The sequence below is a fragment of the Balaenoptera musculus genome, chromosome 3 (assembly GCF_009873245.2).
Source record: "Balaenoptera musculus isolate JJ_BM4_2016_0621 chromosome 3, mBalMus1.pri.v3, whole genome shotgun sequence".
Taxonomy (NCBI): domain Eukaryota; kingdom Metazoa; phylum Chordata; class Mammalia; order Artiodactyla; family Balaenopteridae; genus Balaenoptera; species Balaenoptera musculus.
The window spans coordinates 121,403,643-121,424,704 of record NC_045787.1 but is presented as its reverse complement, the minus strand read 5'-3'; the positions used below and the strand labels follow the sequence as shown (position 1 = coordinate 121,424,704).

General features: G+C 45.8%; 1 pseudogene; it reads right to left on the bottom strand.

Annotated features, from left to right (window-relative positions):
- On the bottom strand, window positions 1–1,350 carry LOC118893295 (annotated as a pseudogene).
- Between the last annotated feature and the right edge of the window lie 19,712 nt (window positions 1,351–21,062).

The following is a 21,062-nucleotide window of genomic DNA, read 5'->3' as shown; positions in this document are numbered from 1 at the left end:
CTAGAAATCCATGTCCTTGACCAGGTCTTGGAGATAAGCCTTGTACTGGTTCAAGGTGAGGGAGAGTAAGTGGCTGTTGGAAATGTGCAGGTCCAAGGTATGCCCCAGTGAGGAGGTACCCTCTAAATGGGCCATATCTGGCAGGGTGTTGAGGCACATGGGAACAACCTTGACCACCAGGAGCCTCTTGATAGACAGCTGGTCCTGGGGCCACGACTCCCCAGCAAGAGAATTACAGGGTGTAGATGGTGTCTGCTTCCTTCCCTGAAGATGATCAGGTCTGCCACAAAAGTTTCCAGGTGGAACGTGCCTACTTTCTTGCCCTTGGGGACCTCGCCATCGTGCTGGTGACCACCATCAGGAAGGCGGTCTAGCCCATGGCCCAGTACCAGTGGCAGTGCCCCAGCCTCTGTGCCCAGAGCTGCTGCCAGGCTCTCTGCAGAGCTCCCCGCTTCCTCCCCCAACCCCGCTGCAAGGCAGCTCAGCACAGCCTCGTGTAGCCTGTCATACCCTGGGGTCTGACAGTCTTATTGGCTGCCCAAGCAGTGTCCTGTCCCCTGCATCTGACCCCACCAGCCACAGGCCCCTGGGGCAGAAGACAGTCTGCTGGAAGACTTGGTACCCAGGTAGGAGGTGGTCCCCTTGAACTTCCACTCTGAGCAGTGATAGCAGCAATATTAAGAGAGAGGGATGAGAGAGTGTAAGGGGCCATCACCCCAGCTCCAGCCCCTCCCATGCCACAGCTGGTACTCATCTTCCTCAGGCAAGATGCCTTAGTGGGTTTTGGGGAGTGGGAGCGGGGGTCCGAGTTAGGGCAGGGAACAGGGATGTTTAAGGTGGGGCTCAGCAAAAGCTGAGGAGGGTGCTCAGGGTCCACACCCAGGCTCGAGGGCCCCCCATCTGGTGATGGGGCCAAGCCCATGTCACTCAGGAACTCCTCCTGGGCGTCAGAGGTACCACATCTGCCACTGGTGTCTGGAGAGGTATCCGGCGCAGGAAAGTCCCTAACTCCTGAGGTCACAAACTCGTAGATCTAGTGCAGATTCTGGGGGTCCTTGCTCTGTCCTAGGCCAAATGCAATAAAATGCTTCCTTCTGGTTTAGGGCGGACCGGAAATTCCTCTTCTGGGTCAGCAGGTTGGGCTTATCCTTCCCAGGGTTTTAGGACCTCTAGCCTTGGCCCAGGCTGGAAGATGCGGAAGTCCTCCTGCTGGGCATCCTGCCGCAAACCATTCTTCAAAGTGATGCAGAGACACATGCGGCTCTGGTCCAGGCAGGCCACGCCCTACGGCTGCCTCAGGTCCAGCTGCCACACAGGCCAAGGTCGGACCCGAGGCTTTGGAGTTCCCATGGCCCAGCATAGAGGCTCGGTGCACGCAGGGTGCTGGGACCTAGGCCTGCTCTTGGACTCCAGGTAGCTCTCGAGCTCACAGCTGCACGTACCCGTCCCCTTCCTGGCAGCTGGACTTTAGAGTGGTGGAGCTTTCTTTTCTAACTACTGCTTTTATGATGAATACAAACACACAAACATACTTCACTGGCCTTATGCTAGAAAGGTCTGAACCAAAGTGAGTTTCCAGACCATTTCAGACTGGAACCAGTTTCAGAATTTTGGCCTAGCTTTGGTTTTGTTACTGATCGCAAGTATCTTGAGTTTGGTGGATACCCCTGGGCTCATCTAGATAATGAGCTCATCTGGATACTGCTTTGGACTAGGGTTTCTGCAGCCTTGAGATACTTCTGGCTATGTTGGACCGTATGGGTCCTTGGGGTGGAAGCAGCATTTTAAGGAAGGGAACGATCATCTCTCTCAATTTCCATGATGTGCCCAGAGTTTGCGGGAAAATGAGTAGCTGAGTGATCATCTTTCATTCATTCATTCACTCTTTCATTCAGCAAAGATGTTCTGAGTGCTTACTATGTGTCTGGCCCTTTGTTGGGTCTTGAGAGCAGTGAGATATTTGCATGGAGTTCCCAGCACCACATAAATAGACTGATGTAAAATCGTGTGAAACGTAGTGCGGTGAGGGTCAGCACATGATGCCTCGGGAGACTCCAGTGGAAGTTAGGGAAGACTTGCCTGAAGAGGTAGCCCCTGGGCTGAGTCTGGAGAGATGCACAGGAGGAGTTAGCCTGGTAAAGAAGTGGAAGGGGTTGTTGAGAGATCCACAGGTGTAAAGGCATGAAGGCAGGAGAGGACCCGGGACCTTCTGGGAACAGCCCGTTCTCTGTAGAGCCTGAGTGCTGGGTTTGTGGCAGGAGCTGTCAGGCCTTGGGATGAGCGTGGGCAGCTGCGCGATCACAAGCGCTTGATAGAACAGCCTGGGATGCCTGGGCTCCATCCCAAAAGCACGTGAAAGCCAACGACTGGTTTTAAGCTGGGGAGATTTGGGGTCTGTCTTATATATTTATGTCAACAAATATTTTCACCCAGAGTTTTCATTTTGTGTTCCCTTGATTCTATGAACCAAGGGGTGTGGGGTGGGAAATACTGGTTTTTTGTTTTTGTTTTTATTAAGTGAAAAGAAACAGCAAGTGTTTAAAAAAGAAAACTCTACAAAATGATGGGTGAGAAACTGTAGCTTTAAGTTTTATGCCTTCTGTGCTGCTTGACTTTAGACGTTTCATGACATGTCATACATTGCCTGCAAGTTAATTAACCCATCAACTTGGAAGGTTGCTGGTAAATTCCAAACCAGTTTCGAGGGTGTGTATGTATTCTGAGCGGGGAGCTGGTTAAAGGCATCCATAACATCATGATAATCCTTGCTGAATATTGCTAGGATTTCAACTGGCAATTCATGCCATTTCTGGCACCATTACCCACAAAAGGCCATGCTTCCCCAGAAAGGTAGATGAATCCTCAATTAATAGGAAGAGAATAAACATGTTTAATTTGGTAATAACTTGACTTCCCTGTCTCACAAGGTGAAAGGGAAAAGTCGGTGGTTTCTGAGAGAGAGAGAAGGGAGGGGAGGGAGGAACAGGCTGGGTTGACTGGTGACGCTGTGAAAGCCCCACAATTGCTGTCGAGGTGGTTTTTCACCCCTGGAGCAGGGTGATCTCATTTGCTGCTGCCTATGCATTCATCCCTGGCTTTCTTGTCTTTTTGCCATCAGGACACATGCATATGCTGAATGTGTAAGCGTGCCCCAGGGAGGCTGTAAGGATTTTAGAGGCAGAGTAAGCAGGATTCAGATTCTCCTCTGCAATTTACTTAGCTGTGAAGCCTGGGAAAGTTGTTTACCTTACCTGATCTGATTTCAGAGTGCCCACCTAGCCTGGGCTTCTGTGACAATTAAATGGGATGAGATGTTGGTGTATAGTGACTGACACATACCTGATGTTCCATAGATGTTAATTTCTCTCCCGACCCTGGACTAAAGTTACTTTTAATTGGTTTTCACAGGAATAGCCATTTGTCTCCCTGACTCTCTGTCCTGCTTACTTTTCACCAGTAAGGAAACACATGTTCAGAGAAGTGGGAACTTTGGGAGCAGAATGCCTTGTATTCCAACCCTGGTGTTACTACTCGCTTTGGACAGGTGACTCCATATTTTAATTTTATTTTTTAATTTATTTTAAAGTAATGTGTATTTGTTTTTATGTGTTGTTGTTTTAATTAATTCATTAATTTGGTTGCGCTGGGTCTTAGTCGCGGCAGGCAGGCTCCTTAGTTGTGGCATGCGAACTCTTAGTTGTGGCATGAATGTGGGATCTTGTTTCCTGACCAGGGAGGGATCGAACCCGGACCCCCTGCATTGGGAGTGCAGAGTCTTATCCACTGCACCACCAGGGAAGTCCCTCAATAATTTCAGACTTAGGTTTCTTCTCTATGAAACGGGAACAGTGATACCCAATACTTCCTACATCTTCCACGGTCGTTGTAAAGACTCAGCGAAGTAAGGCAGGGCTCCCAAACCGTAGAGAATCAGAATCACCCAGACATCTTGCTAAAACAGACCGCTAGACTCCATCCTCAGGGGTTCTGATTCTTGAAGTCTTGGGGGAGGCTGAGAATTTGCATTTCTAACCAGTTCCCAGGCAGTGCTGGTGTGGTGGTCCCAGGCCACACTTTGACAACAGGGCAGCCTGTCAATACCAGATGGATGTGAGCTACCATCACCTTTTGTATTTTTGGGTAGGGGTCATAAAGTAGTTGCCACCGCTTGGCTATTATTCTAATTTGGGGGTCCTTATTTTGGCTATGTCAAATAATCGCTTAATTTTGAATTTAAGTAGAACTAATATAAGCAGTGAAGAGAAAGAATTTAGTATTCTAGGGGGTTGGAATCTACCTTTGCTGCTGAGGACACCTGTGTGACGCAGACACAGGAAGGAGGGGCCTGGACTGACCAGGCGTCAATACAGTTTTATCAGCCTTGACCCCTTGGGATGTGTCTGGATTAAAAAACACATTTCTGGAACATTCTCCTATTGCACAAGACTCCCTACCAGGTGTTAAGGGCACATTTCAGGGAAATTCTGGAAAATGACAGGGGAGTTCCACAGGCCAGAATTTCTTTTAGTAACTTGTAAAAAAAAAACAAAACAAACCCCATCATCCCTAAGGTTTTTAAGTACATAAAGATGGATCTTCCCACTGAGGAAATCATGGGCCCTGACTCTTTTACTTTAGAAGGTGGATGGCAAAGATAAGGGCCATGGTGGCACCTCTGTCACTTCATGAGCAGCCTGAATTACAGATCTAAAATTAACAGCTTCTCCCCCATCCATCCACCCAATACTTAAACTCTCCTCTGTCATTGTTTCTAGAAGCAATCGAGTCATAAGAAATTCTACCTGAATCTGCAAGCCTTTCAAACACAGCCAAGGTGGGGAACTCAGTGTCACGTTAGTGTTAAGAGTTTAGGTTCTGGGGTCAGATGGATGGGGCCCATCTCTTCACTTTCTGGCTTGGAGAGAGTAACCTTAACAGATGACTTTCTAAACTCCCATTTTCTTATCTAAATTAAGGGCAGTAGTAGTACTTATTCCAAAGAGTCTTTGTGAGGGTTATTTAGATAAGTATGTGAGGACTCAATAAATGACAGCTATTGTTTCTACCGGGGCGATTTTTAAGAGTTTAGGATTGGGACCAACAGCTGCATGCCCCCCTGAGCTGTCACGTTTACAGAATTATCCAGCAATGTTCAGTTGGTTTGTGGGGCTAGATTCTCCGTTTTCTCCAATTTGTTTATATGGTTTTGGATTGAAAGAGAAGGGGAAAGAAATGGGGACACAGGGACAGAGGATGGCCTGTGGGGAGTATGACCCTGCCTGACCTGGGGAACTGCAGCTCAGCCCCCGTAAGGCAGGAGTTAGAGCCATAAGGTGAAGAATCTGTTCTCCCCAGGTAGTGCGGGACACTCAGTGGCTCAGAGGCCAAGGTGACAAAATGCAGAGTTGGGGAAAGGGCTTACACATGGCGCCAGGGGTGCAGTGAAAACACAAGGGAACCCGGGTCTGTTTTACCTCTCAAAGTTTTGAGGTCCCAAGAGGCAGCAACCTGGGCAGGAAAGCAGTGTTTTCATGGAGGCCACAGCATCCATGGAGATGACAAAGTAATTCCCACAGGGACTTGTGAGTGGGTAGCAGTTATTAATGAAGAACACAAGGGGACTTGTTCCGAAGGGTCTCCTTCTGTGTGCGGGGAAATCCCTAAATAATGGGAGTGGAAGTGACACAGGTGGGAACAGGGGAAGAGTAGGGACATTCGGGCGATGTAGCTGAAGTCCGCTGCAGAATGCTGGGCACAGGGTAACCATCCAGAAACTGGTCATTATTGCTAGCTGTTTCCTGCCACCTGACCTTGCCCTGTGCCCATGGCCCCGGGCAAGGTCTGCTTGAGTACTGAAGGACATGAGAATTCTCAGCCCCTCTTTCCATGGAACTCTTTGGAGAATGCAGAGTAAGGTATTATTAAGTCTATGCTAAGTCAGTTTTCTCCATCACAACCACAGAATATCTACTTTTGAGAGGAAAGAGTAACTTAGGCCTTAGGTACTAGGAAGTAGTGATGATCCCGGCCGCCTCCCTAGACTCGGAGGCAGAAGACCTGGTTCAGACCCCAGATTTGTTACCTTTGAGCTTTGAGGCCATAGGCTAATTCTTTAACTTCCTCGTCTGTACAGTGGGGACAAAACTGCCTGCCCTACCACCAGATAATAAACGCAAAATGTTTTGTAAACTGTAAAGTTCTGTTTAAGGGAATTAAGGAAGGTGGTTTTGGTTCGGCTGATGATGACAGCTCCTAGGGCTACTGGCATTCGACCAAGGGATGGTACCTTATTCCAAAATGAAGACTCATGAGGGAGCTCGGGCGTGGAGACAGGTGAGGGATGGGCAGGTGTTTGGGGAGATCCCTGGGTGTTCGCTACCTGCTCCTGAGGCTGGTCTGTGGGACACGAACCCAATAATCTCATCAGGAGGTATCGATCACCGGGGCAATGCTGAGGATGTGACAGTTGCCCCTCCTCTCTCCGTTGCCGTGGTCATGTATCCCTGTCTCCCTTGTAGACTGTGCACTTCTAGATCACGGACCATGTTCTCTTCTCTTCATCGTCCAGCCCCTGGCACAGGGCCTGCCACTCAGTGGAGGTTCGTTCCATCAGGGTTTATGGAACGATTTAGTGAGTGAGTGAGTGAGAGGGTGTGTTTCCTTTTTTTGGATCACGGTTCTTGTCTGTATTCTGCACACTTTCATTCTTACGCTGCTTCTCTTTCTGAAATGTCCTTAAAGTAATCCACAGCTCTGGGGAGACTGGAACATGGCAACACAAATTCATGGGTTGAAAAAACAGGAAAAGCTGAGGAAGAACAATAAGATTTGCTTTCCTTTCTGAGCTCTTTGTGCCTTGGGGATCAACTCTGGGGAAGAAAGGGGACTTGGGAATTGGTCGCTGGTGGTGGGTGCGTGGGTGGGGCAGCAGGCATCTTCTGTGGAGAATTCGCCTGTCTTGACACAATAATGCTGTTCTGTAACTTGAAGGAGATGTGGGCTCTGAAGACTTCTGGTCCTGGAAATAGGAGCTTTTTCAAAAAGAACCGGGAACTGACAAAATAAATCTGGAAATGGCTCCCATTGTTGCTAGGGTTGAAACAGGTGTTTTGTGAGTTTCCTGAATGCTGCTATGATTGTAAACCAGGGAACATCTTGATTTTATGTTGGTTTCCGTTGTTGCTCCCAAAACCTCTTACGGATAGTAACAACAGTGACATCAACGCGGACAGTGCCCTTTCTCTGAGGGCTTGCTCTACACCACCCTGCCTTATTTCTCACAACAACTCTGTAAGATTAGTGACAACCATGACCCCATTTTACAGATGAGGAAATGGAGGCTCAGAGAGGTTAAGTGATTTCCCCAAGGTCACACAGCCAGTCAACTTAATGTGAACCATGTTTGAATCCCAGCCTGAAAGCTACACCCATGCCCTCCTCCACCCCATGAACTGCCTCCTTTGAAAAGTGTAAGGTTGAGTTTATTGTTGATGTTGTACAGACTTGCCTCTGAAGTATTTTCTAGGCAGTTCAAATAAAGCCCTTCAAAATACAGATCGTGTGTATTTCCCTGACAAGAAATCCTCCCCATCCCAACACCTCCCTTCAAGGGTTTTTTTATAGACAGCCCCCCCTCCCACCCCCAGGGTTCAGCCTGGGGGAGAAAATGAGACAAGAAAACAAGGAAATAAAAGAAAACAAAAGACCCCAAGGCCTGTAACCAGTCATGAATGAAACATGCTTCCCCAGCCTCACAAAATGTCAGTCGGATTCTCTTTGTTCTCAAAGCTCTGGTTTCGCAGAGCATCAATTTCCCCTAATAATAAGCTTTTTTATTCTTCATCTGATGATGCAGCCTGGTCTTGAGAGTTCTTATCATGTCTATTGCTCATCCAGTATGACAGACACGCGCACAGAGAGTGTGTCACTTCCCTTCATTTCTTTTCCTTTCCCGTCACACGTGATTTCCGCCCCGGTGCAAGCGGGGGACCGAGCAGCATCACGCCGTTTCCTCCGCCCCCCGCCTCCCTCCCACACAGCTCTTTGTGTTCCCATGAGTAAGCTCGTCTTTCTCCACCCCCATCATTCACCCTTCCACGATGACTCGTCTGCTGGGTGTGCCCCTGGGGGCCCGGTATTTCCGACAGGGTGTATGTATATCTGAGCTAACACGTATCATGTATGAACTTTGTTCCTGGCACATGCTGAGAGCTTTGAACGGATTACCTCATTTGCTACTTACATCATCCCAAGGGGGAGGGTCCTGGTGGTAAACCCACTGTACAGATGAGGAAACTGAGGCACAAGATGTCCAAGGACACATAGCCCTCTAGTGTCTAGAGTCTAGAGCCTATCTTCTTAACCAGCAGGACTCACCAGCTTAGGTTTTGTTCTGGAAACTTCCTTGTGGAACATCGGAGGGCCTTGAGAGTAATCTCTGGCTTTTGAAGTTCTCAGCCCACAGGGCCCTAGAGCAGTGGTCCCCAACCTTTTTGGTACCAGGGACCGGTTTCGTGGAAGACAGTTTTTCCACGGACAGGTTGAGGGGAGCAGGGGGTATGGTTCAGGTGGTAATGCAAGCGATGAGGAGCGAAGGGGAGCCGCAGATGAAGCTTCACTCGCTCGCTCTCCCGCCCGCCTGCCGGTCACCTCCTGCTGTGCGGCCCGGTTCCTAACAGGCCGCGGACCCGTATCTGTCCATGGCCCGGGGGATGGGGACCCCTGCCCTAGAGAATCAAGGTGGATAGTAACCTCGGAAAGGTCAAGTCAAGCAGTTACAATAACTAGAGGGGTTTACAGAACATCCACAGACCGTTTCAGATAACCAAAACCTGACCATTCTCTCCCTGTAAGGAGAGCGCAGGAATGGTGGTGGGAATGGCCCCCTGCACCTGTCTCCGTCTGTCACCTCCTGCAAGACCTCCTCCCCGTCATTTGCACCTTCCCCACACTTCTGTCATTACAGCCATCTATGGATAGGTAGGGTGACCTTAAGGACAGCAGTTCTTAAGGTTTCAGGTGGGTCAGGATCACTTAGGGAGCTTATCTAAAATCCAGATTCTGGAAATTCTGATTCAGGAGGCCTGGGAGAGGGACCTAGAATTTTCATTTTTCCAAGCACCTCTGGTGATCCTGATGCAAGAAGTCTCCAACCCGCTATTTAAAAGTAGCCACTGCTTCTTGGACAATAGCATTAGGACAAGGAAGCAAAATGCAATCGTATAGGTCAGCGGCCTGATTTTGCCTCGAGCAATCTCTCGCAAATTCCCGAGAGCATGACTGTAATCCTGGGACCCCAGCATCACTTGGTGGCCCTGCTCTCTGCTCTTCACCCTTCACCTCTGTTGCTGGGGAGGATGCAGCTGAGAAGCTGTTCATCTTTATCTGCTGTGCTTATTGTAGGAGCTCAATAATATTTATTATTATTTATTATCTTCTTAACTAGGATCAAGATGTTTATCTTCTGGTCTAATATCTCCTACCAAGGGATTCTCTAACCCATTCAGAGACCAACTTTGACTGCCCATTTAGACCAACGGAAATGATCAGGAAAAAGTAGGGAAGAGATCCTGCACTAGAGACAGGTTATAAAGACAACTGCATGTTTAGGTGTAGACACAGCAGAAGTTGCCCCCAGCTCGGTTCCCTCTGTAAGTTGTGCTGGAGGCCCCACCTCCTACAGAAGGCCTTTTTCCGAAGAAGAAGAGTGGCTACCCGTCCCATCCCAGATATAATCTCCTGCAGGGCACTCCCATCGCTATGCTCAGTTTACAGCCAATCCGTCAATGTTAAGTGGCCTGTAATCATTTGCTCTATCAGGTTAGTAATAAACCTCTGAACGTGTCATTCTGCAATAAGTTATATCATTTTCTTTGGTCCATAGCGTGCTTCTAAAACCAGAGCTTTCCTGATGCCTGCAAAGGCTGTAGACTCTACTAGGACAGGAAACACACGGATCTTGAGAGAGCCGTGTGGTGCCTGAAACATAGAAGGTGCGCCATAAATGCTTGTTGATTAAGTGACTGTAATTCTGTGAATCCACAATTTTTTGAGGAGCGGTTGTCTCCAGATGAGACTCTGTGGGCTGGGCCAGAATAAGTCCATATAAAGTTGCACTCTTCTCAGACAAAAATGCAAAACTTTAGGGCAGTGTATTAAGTTTTTCATAAAGCTAAATTTAAGACTGTCTCTTCTGAGACTATGTTCTTCCTAATTTGGGTGTGTTAAAATTACCTCTATTCTATGAGGTGATGGGAAGAGATGTGACCATAGTGACTTAACTGACTCCACGCCCCCCTCTTTTGGGTAGGCTCCTGCATTTCTTGCCTAGAACACTGAAGTAGCCTCCAGAAGTAGCCTGCCTGAGCCCACTTCCCCCCTTTTATCTGTCAAGACTTTCGGTTACAATCCCGACAAGGGGATTCTAGCTGACCTGGGTATTTCCTCAAAGACGGAAAGACTATTTAAAAGACGGTAGGCCTAAAGGCGTTGTGCTATCCTCAGCTGGATCCTGGAAGAGAAAAAGGACATTGGTGGAAAGACTGGTAAAAATCCAGATGAAGTTTGTAGTTTAGTTAATGGTAACCTCTCATTGTTAGTGTCTTCGTTGTGCTGACTACACCATGGTTATGTAAGACGTTAGCGGTAGGAGAGACCGGGTGAGGGAAATCTCTGTGCTATTTTTGTAGCTTTTCCACGAATCTAAAATTATTCCAAAATAAAAAGTTTATTAAAAAAAAATGCTGACAGTCCATGTGCTCAAAAATCCATTGGATCAAAGTTACCTTTTGAATATGTAAATCAGAGACTATCAGTATGTTTCTTAAAGTCTTTCAGTGACTTCCCATTGCCCTGGGAATCAAATCCCACACCTATACCAGGACCTCGGGAACCAGCCCTGCTGTACCTCCCACCTCATCTCTGGTCTGTCCACTCTGCCTTTGATTACTCCAGTCGCAGTGGCCTTCCTGCAGTTTCCTGACGAGGCCATGCTTGCTGCTGCCTTAGGCCTTTGCACCACCTCTGTCTAGAACCCTCTTCCACCAGATGTTCGCATGGCTGGCTCTGGATACTTAGGGCTCTTTTCCAGCACTTTTGCTGCCCACCCACTCTAGAGTAGCTTCTCTGTTGGTCACTGTCCTTCATTTCACTCTGCTTTGTGTTCTTCAAAACACCTAACACCATCTATCAAATTACTTAAATGATTTATTTCCTTGGTATTTATTTGTTTATTTTCTCCCCCTCCCCTTTGGATGTCAGGTCCATGAGGACTGGGTTTTACTGTTCATCTCTGGATCCTCAGCACCTAGAGTAGCGTCTGGCACATACTAGGGCTCTCTAATTATTTGCTGAAGGAACGAAAGCAGGGACATTTCATTCAGGAAGTATCCCTGACCGCTGCTCAGGGATAAGATTCCCCGCCTCTGGACCCACGGCCTCCTGCACTTCTCTCTCCTACAGCTTTTGCCCAGCTGGGTTGTAACTGCCTGTTGGCCCTCTGTCTCCTTCACTAGGCCCTGAGCTCTAGTGGGTAGAATGATGTGATCCACCTTTGCACTTTTAGAGCTTGCACACACCTGGGACAAAGGGGCATTCAACAGCAGTGGAACTCATTAGGGCCTCTGGCTTGGACACTTGCTGGCTAACTTGGGGAGTCTGAGGTGAACCCTATTTTAGACAAGACCAGTCAATGACCACTTCATTCATCTTTGGATCGTCACTGCCTAGCATTAGAATGGGTTACATGGGTTTCCAAACCCTGCCTTGTAATGACTGAGTAACCTTGGGCAGGAAATGTAACCTCCCAGAGCCCTGCTCTCCTCATCCACAGGACGGGTATGTGGATGTTGATGGACATGTGCATGCCAACATGTACACACACACACACACACACACACACGTACACACACTTCACATAGCTGATCTTCTTACCCTTTCAATCTCAGCTTAAATCTTCTTATCTGCTTTATCTAAAGTAGGTCCCTTGGCCTCAGCCATAGCACTTATCACAGCTTATAATGAAGTGATTTACGTATGTTTTGTGTCATCTCCACCATCAGAGTGCAGGTAGGCGGTGTAATTAATCGGCACCACTGTATCCCAGACGTTGCAACAGCAGATAGTATAGAGTTGCTATATTATTATGCCATTATTTATACTTATATTATTTTTATGGACAGTGGGGAGTTATTGAAAAGAAGGAAAAAGAAAATCTCTGGGCAACAAGGTCCTCTTTGCTTTGTTACTGGAGAGGGTAATTTAGATTCACAAAGTCAAGTCGTGGTCTGGGGGTGCCGGCCAAGAGAAATTATTTCCCAAGGAGAGGTGGTGTGTGTTTTACGGATTGTCAATTTATGACCGGCCCCCGAGTTTGAAAAGATAAAGTTTCTTGGATACTTCTTCCCCTCAAGCCTGCTCATGTAGTCTCAATTTATTTTAGTAGTGAATTCAGTTGGCATTTTCTCTGGAACCCTGTTATTAAAACAAACTTGACAGAGACTGTGCTTGCAAATGTAACAGCCTAGGAACAAAATGAACTCCGATGTACTATATGAGTCCCAATATTGGTTCAGCCACGGCATGACACTTAGAATGAGTGAGAGTGATAGGAATCTCATTAATCCTCACAATTTAGCACCAGCCTCAGGAAGAGGAGAAAAACACATCTGGTCGAACTGTCCTGTTAGTCTTATAAATGTGTGTGAGAGAGGTATTAATGGGGGGCAGTAAAGGGAGCAGGAATATTTATCCCAATTCCTTGGTCATTTGCTGGTGGATCTAAGACAGAAGATTAACTGAGAAGGATTTATAGGAGAAGTAAAATGAGGCTGCCATCCGAAGGCTCAGATAAGTGGAGAGAACGTCAGTCATTCATCTTTCATTTATTGAGTATCTGCTATGTGCTAGGCGCTATTCGAGGCCATGTGGATCGAGTGTGAAGAAGCCAGTCGAAGTCTCTGCCCCCAAGGAGCTTACATTCTGGTGGGAAGAGATAGACAACAACCAAATGAGCAAGTTAATCAGTAACTTTAGTAAAGAAAATAAAACAGGATCACGTTATAGGCTGGTACTCGGATGGGGTGGTAGGGACTGTTTTAGGTTGATGGTCAGAAAAGGCTTCTCTGAACATGTGACATGGAATGAAAAGCAGATGTTTGAGTGGAGGCAGCTGCTCGGAGATGGAAGTTCCTAGCGGCTCAGCTGAGGAACAGAACAGGAGAAGCCGTGAAATGAGCTCAACATCAGGGAGAAAACCAAAAGGTCTCTCAATCCCTGCCACATACTAAAATACAAATAATGAACAATTTCATATTCTTTATTACTTACTAGTGATACTTATTACTTACCGGCAGTGTGACCTTAGACAAGGTATTCATCACTCTAATCTGACAGCCATAGCATAGCAGTAGTAATGACTACACACCTCCTGGCTGTGTTATGAGACTTACATGTGATGGTAATAAGTACTGATAATTATTGAGTGCTTATGATGTGCGGGGCACTGTGCTAAGCGTTTCATTTACCAAAGCTCATTTAATCTTGTTGCTAACCTTCTTGATAAGGTTAGAAGCTAATATTATGTTCCTCATTTTGCAGATGAGGAAACTGAGTACAGAGAGGGTGAGCAACTTGCTCCAAGTCACACAGCCAGTGAGTGACAGGGTGGGGATTTGAATCCAGGCACTCTTCTTCCGAAGTCCTCAGCCTTACCCCCTGTATCTTCCAGATTTAGCAGCCTTAGAACAGCACCCATCAGGTACCTCACCCAGTGCCGGCAGTGGTGACCCTCAATGCTCCTAGATCTGTCATTACTACGCACATTGTCTTTCTTCCACTTCGCAGCAACCGTGAGCCATCTTAGAGCCTGCATTTTAGAATGTGACATTCAGAAGTCAGTGATTTGCCATCAGGTTGGAAGCCAGATCTGATTCCCAATCCACTGGTCTTTTCCCCATGGCGCAACTCCCTGGAGTTTTTGCTTATTATATTTAAGCATATTTTGAAAGGAACCCTCAGAAATACACACTGAATTTGCTTCAGTAGATCCAGCTGTTTGCGAAACAATGGGTTCAATTTTCTTCCTTAATACTGCTTCTATTAATATTTAAAAGATCCCTCCATATTCATTGTTCCTATTTTGAGCTAAAAAAAACCCCCCAAGCGTTTCAGTATTCATCAGCTGATGAAAGCCACCGTGATTCGGAATCGACACCCTCTCTGCCACCTGTCACCCAGACGTTGCTCTTGGTGCCTGTATTGCTCCTCCTTGTGTACAGCCCAGGAATTCCAGGTCTCCTTGCGACTTCTCAGGTAGGAAACATTGTTCCCAGTGCATTTGTTTTTGTTTTTTGCACATGGTCATTCCTATGTTCTTGGATCTCTAGAGCTGAACTTTCAACTTGAAAAACATAAGAAAAAAAAAGTCTTCTTGGATAGGACTGTTAGAATATAGAAGATTCTCTGAGACCAGAGGAAAGCATGTTTGAGCTCACTGCCTGGCCAGGCGATTACAGTTACAAGTGGCAGCAGGAGCAGTGACAGAGGAAAAGTAAGGCAGTCAGAGCAGCTTTCCCTTGATCTTTCTCTGAGATTGGTGCAGGTGTGTGTCACTCCAGTCCAGATGTTTTCTCTGGAGTCGAGACTCTAATATTTGACCACCTACTCTGTGTCTCCAGTTCGAAGTCTAACAGGCAACTCAAGTTTAACAAGATAACAACAAATGCCTGACCTTCACCCCCACGCTTGTTCCTCTCTTGGGCTTCCCCACGTCTGTTCATAACAACTCTGTCCTTTGAGGTGCTTGAGGGAAACTGTTGGAGTCTCCCCAACATTTTTCTTTCCCTGACAGGACCCATGTCCGATTCATCAGCAACACCTGTTGGCCTTCACTTTCAGACTAGATTCAGATTCTGACCATGTCTCACCACCTTCGTGGCTGTCACCATGGACCGAGGCACCATCCTCTCTTTCCTGATTTCCATGGTCTCCTAACTGGCCTTGCGCTTTCACTCGTGCCCTTGTTCATACACAGTGTGGCAGCCAGAGTGATCCTTTGAGATCTGCGCGAGTGCATACCCCTCCTCTGCTCAAAACTCTCTAATGCCTTCCTATCCTCAGAACAAAAGCTAAATCCTCAAAATGGCCTACTAAGCCCTCCAGGGTGCCCCTCCCCCATTACTGTTCTAATCTCATTTGATCTACCCTGCTTGTCCACTCTAGAATGTAAGTTCCTTGAGGGCAGGAATATTTGTCTGTTTTTTCACACTATTTCCAATGCGTAGAATAGTGCCTGGCACAGAGTAGGCACTTAAACATATTTCTTAAGTGAGTGGATGACTGTTAAGGGATTCACATAGTGCCTGACTGTATGAAGTCCGGAATCATTTCATTACAAAAAGAAAACCAATTCAAATGGAATACGATTGGATCACTTCCAATGGGATAGAAATTCAGGGGTGCATTACTTTCAGGGCAGCTCTATCCAGGAACTCAAATGAAGCCAATAGTCACTTGCTTCCTTTGTCTATTGTCTCTTTTTCTTCCCTGTTAGCCTCATTCTCAGGCAGGCTTTCTTGGTCACCATAAACTTCAGCCTTACATAACATTACGTTAGCAATACCAGTGGGGAAAAAACAAACACGTCTTTCCCAACACTTCTATCCAAAGTCCTAGGAGACAATCTCATTGACCTAGCTTGAATCAGACACCTCTCCCTGAGCCAGCCACTGGGATGAAATGTTCCCATTGGTCAAGTTGAATCATCTGCACATCCCTGGAGTAGAATGAGAGAGTAGGGGTACCAGGCCCCCCAACATCCGTAGACTGAGACAGACGGAGGGCTGCTTCTGTAAAGGGAAGTATAGGTTCATCCCTCATTATTACCAGAGTGATCTTTGCAAAACATGGTTCTGATCTTGTCATTATTATACTCCAGGATCCTCACTGACTCCCTACTGAAATAAATGCGATAATCCTTGGGCTGGTATTCAAGGCTCATCATAATGTGGTCCCAATCTATTCCTCTGGTTTTGTCTCACCATTCCCTCCCATCTTCCCTTTACTGCAGAAGCACTGGACTCTGTGCTATCCTTGGAACACCATTTATTCACTTACTTATATCTATCTTTTTCTCATGAAGCACCTACTGTATGCCTCCCAGCCTTTGTCCTTTTGGTGACCACTCTCCAGAATGCCTTTTGCCTCTTCCATGTATATAAAAGCCAACACATTCTTTATGGCCTAGGTTAAGTACCATATTTTCTAAGATGTCCTCATTCTTCTCCCCCCCCCACCCATCATGCAACTCAGAATGATTTATTTCCTCCATCTCTCCCCATAGAAAAATTTATTCCTCTCCTGAGGCAGCATTTTTTTTTTAGCCTTAGGTTAATGTGATATATAGATATATATAGATAGATAGATATAGATATAGATAGATAGATAGATAGAGGTTTGGCCAAAAAGTTCCTTCGGTTTTTAAAGTTAAAAATAAAAGACACATTTTTCATTTTCACCAAGAACTTTATTGAACAAAGTATTCACCTTCTGCCATTTTTCAGGCAACTTCATCATTCCATCTTCCCAAAACTTTTTATCTTTTTGAGCAAAGAACTGTTCCAGGTACCTTTTACAGTCTTCCAAGGAGTTGAAATTTTTTCCATTGAGAGAATTTTGTAAAGACCGCAATGAATGGAAATCCAAAGGTGCAATATCTGGTGACTACGGCAGATGAATCAGAACTTCCCAGCCAAGCTGTAACAGTTTCTGCCTGGTCATCAAAGAAATATGTGGTCTTGCGTCATCCTGATGGAAGATTATGCGTTTTCTGTTGACTAATTACGGACGCTTTTTGTAGAAGGCTGCTTTCGTTTGGTAACTGGGAGCAGTACTTGTTGGAAATAATCGTTTGGTTTTCCAGGAGCTCATGATCGAGGACTCCCTTCCAATCCCACCATATACACAGCATCACCTTCTTTGGATGAAGACCGGCCTTTGGTGTGGTTGGTGTTGGTTCATTTCGCTTGCCCCACGATCTCTTCCGTTCCACATTATTGTACAGTATCCACTTTTCATCACCTGTCACAATTTGTTTTTTAAAAAAAGGAATGTTTTCATTACGTTTAAGTAGAGAATTGCATGCAGAAATACGGTCAAGAAGGGTTTTTTCGCTTAACTTACATGGAACCCAAACACCAAAGCGATTAACACAACCAAGCTGGTGCAAATGATTTTCAGTGCTTGATTTGGATATTTTGAGTATGTCAGCTATCTCCCGTGTGGTATAAAGTTGATTGTTTTCAGTTAATGTCTCAATTTGATCGCTATCAACTTTCAGCTGGTCTACCTGACCTTGGAGCATCATCCAGGGAGAAATCTCCAGCAGGAAACTTCACAAACCACTTTTGACACATTCGATCAGTCACAGCACCTTCTCCATACACTGCACAAATCTTATTTTGCATTTCAGTTGAGTTTTTTCCTTTCTTGAAATAATAAAGCATAATATGCTGAAAATGTTGCTTTTTTTCTTCCATCTTCAATATGAAAATGACTACACAAAAATTCAACAATTTCGATAAGTTTTTTTTCAAATGCACGCTGATATGACAGCTGTGACAATACAATCTAACAAAGTTGTTTCGAATGAAGTTAAGGACAACTAAGCGCTACTGGAGCCATCTTTCGGAAAAAAACAAACGAACTTTTGGCCAATCCAATATATATATATACATATGTGTGTGTGTGTGTGTGTGTGTGTATATATATATATACCTGTTTCCCCTCTTGGACTCTAAATTCTTTGAGGGCTTGGACGTCTCCTCCCACTAGACAACCAGTTATAATAGTATTGTACACATAGTAGATATCTAAGAACTGTTTGTGAAATGAATCAATTACAAACTGAAGCGATTTAAACTTTCAGTTTCTCCTGCTTTATCATCACCTTTATCATCATCATTTATGATATGCTTATTTGTATAGGACATCTTATTTGTATAGAATGTTGGGATTTTTTAAAATGTTTTGGGGATTTTCATCTTATTAACTTTTTATAATGATATTCTGAACTGAATATTATCTCTATCTTAAGGATGAAGAAACTGAATCTCAGGTCAGGTAACTTTTTGGCTGCACAGTGGTAAGGACAAGAATTGAATTTAAATCTTTGACTCTGTATTAGTCATAACTATTTTGGCAACAAGTGAGAGCAACTCAAGTCAGCTTAAGTACAATAGGAAATTTATTGGTTAATTGGTGGCCCCCAAAGAACCATGCTTTTTGGTACTCACACTTGTGTAGGGCCGGCCATCCCTCAGTGACTCTGAGCTTGGACATGTGACATGTTTTGACTGATGGGATTTTAGCAAGCGTGATGTAAACAGAGGCTTGATAAATTGCTGGCAAATTGGGACTTGCCTACTTTGAATGCTTCTTCTTGGAACCCAACTGACATGCCCTAAAAAGCCCAAGCCACATGGAGAGACCATGGGGTAGAAGAAGCAAGATGCTCCAGTCAACCGCCCCAGCTGAGTCTTCAGCAGCCACTCAGCACCAATAACCAGCGTGAGTGAGCCTGCTGGGTTCAGTGAGTGTCCTAGATGGTCCAGCCCAGGCCAGCCTCCAGCTGACTGCAATTCCAGCCACAGAACCTTGAGGGAGAGTAAAATGGTTGTCACTTAAAGCCATTAAGTTTCAGGACAGCTTGGTCTTCAGCAATAGGTAACAGAAGCATCAGGCAAGCGACTGATTTATTCCAAGTTCACCTGCCCAGCCCTGAACCAGTCACCGTGGCCATGGTGGTGGAGTCTTGTGCCTCCTCGAGGACCTCATGGAGCAGGGGAAGAGAGCCTCACAGAAGGTCTGGGAAACTGTGCAGAAGAGACAACAAGTGTAGGTCCTGGAGCCTGGTAGAGACTGCAGAAAGCCAGCATAGCTCCTAGGGGAACAGGTGGAGGTTCTTCATATCCGGAATCATAGATTGTCAGAGTTAACAAGTTCAAGTCCAGTTCTTTCGTTTTACAGATACTATAATTAAGGCCCAGAGAAGACCATTTCTAGGGTCAAGATCTACCAGTCATCAGGCCAGAAGCCCAGTATCCCAGTTCCTCCTCTGGGTCTCTTTCTGTCGCCCCAGGTTTCCTCAGTGGTAATGGTTGGCGGGGTTGGGGTAGAGGTGGGGTGAGTGTGTGTGTTTCTGGGAATCTGACACGGGGTAGATTGGAGGGGCCTTGGGCTGGGGGTTTAGGGGGAGTGATGTAATCCTCTGAGAGCTCTGTGTGCTCCCAGTGCCCCTCTGGCCAGAGACCCGTGTTCGCACACGAATCGGCTGCCTGGATTTGGAGTGAGTCAGACCCAGCTCAGCTCCAGTCACCCCCGCTCCTCAGCCTTTACCAACAGAGATGATCGTTAAGCCAGGCAGCCCAGGACACATCTCTGAAGTGCTGTAAAATTTTCATAGGGGGGAAGTACTTACAGACAACATTTGGGACCTCAGGCTTCATGTTATGCCCTGTTTGATGTGAATTTGTGGCTCTTTAGACAATTTAAGATCAATTTTTGTGAAATTTCCCAGAACATTTTGTTTCCTCAGGCAAAAAATGGCTTTTGCTGCATGAACAGCAGTTGAGCGTCTGCTCCAGAGGAAGACGATCAATTGTGGCCTCTGACAAATCAATAAATATAGGTAGGAGGCAAGATTCTTCGTGTTCACTGCATCCATAATTCTCTTCCTTCCCATCACCACTGGAGACAGAGTTGTAGGATGTTCATTCTGAGAGATAATTTAGAGTTTCTTTGGTTTACTGATGATTTCAGACATGGGAAAACAGGCTCAGAGTGGGTTAAGGGCTTGTTCTAGTAACACAGCAATTCTATAGATCGAGTTGGGACTAGACTCTCAGCTTCTGAGTCTGAGGCGAATCCTCTTTCCACAGCCCTGAAATCGTTTGGTGACTTTGGTGGCAGCTCTGACACAGGATAGAGAGTAGGTCATGAAGAAGGGAGATAGGGAGGATACTGCGTTTCCAAGGAAACTGATTTGTAGCAGGGGGACCACAGGGAGTGGAGAGAATGATCTAGATTTCTCCAGTAGAGACTCTGGACTTCAATATCTGTCTTTAGCCACAAAGAGGACACTTGGATATAAAATCTTTAGGAGGTTTTTATGCTCACAAGTCCCCATAGAGAATTAGCCACGCTATGTTTTGTTTTCTCTGGGTCCTGACCCACTTATCTGAGGTTTAGAGGGGTTAAACTGTTTACTCAAGATCGCACAGTCAGAAAAAGCTGATTCCATAGCCTGTGCCCTTTGCATTACCCTGTACTGCCTTTTAGGGGGGCAGGCATAGTCCTTACTGTAAATGGAATTGAAGGTATTTTGTCCCAAGGAAAAAAAATCACAGGGTAATGTAGAAGTTTATTTATATTAAATACTGCACAGTGCAGATGGCTGAGGATGTGAGCTTCAGGGCCAGGTTAAAGTCCAAGTTCCATCAGTTATGCGTGTTTGACCTTTGGGGTGCATTTGTCCCCTGCAAGATCTTATTTTACTTCTTATCTATACAATGGACATAAACATTTATTTCATAGTGTTGTCATGAGGGTAAAAATGAGAAAATGCTGGTCAATCACTTAACACTGTGCCTGGCACTCAAGTGCTCAAAAATGTTAGCTGTTATGTGATTTTATCATGCACAATATTAATTGGGGAACAGGATGATGCAAGAAGGGAAAATGTAAAAGAGAAAAGATAACCTTTTCTTCATGCTTAATTTGGCTTCACGCACCGATTCCTTTGCATGTCCTGAGCACACGTCTGTCCTCCCTGGTGGGTTAGAGTAAATCAGCTCGTTTCGAAGGTGAGAGATGAGTGAAACTGTTCACTGGGAAACCCAACTGGATGTGCATAAAGGTACATGTAAGAGGATAACCTTTGCAAGGTCATTTATAATAGAGAAAACCCGGAAATAACCTAAATGTTAGTTTATAAAGAACAGGTTACATCAGCTATGGTACATCACAGTTAATGCAGTTCAGCACTTCCATGTACTTAGGATAAATCA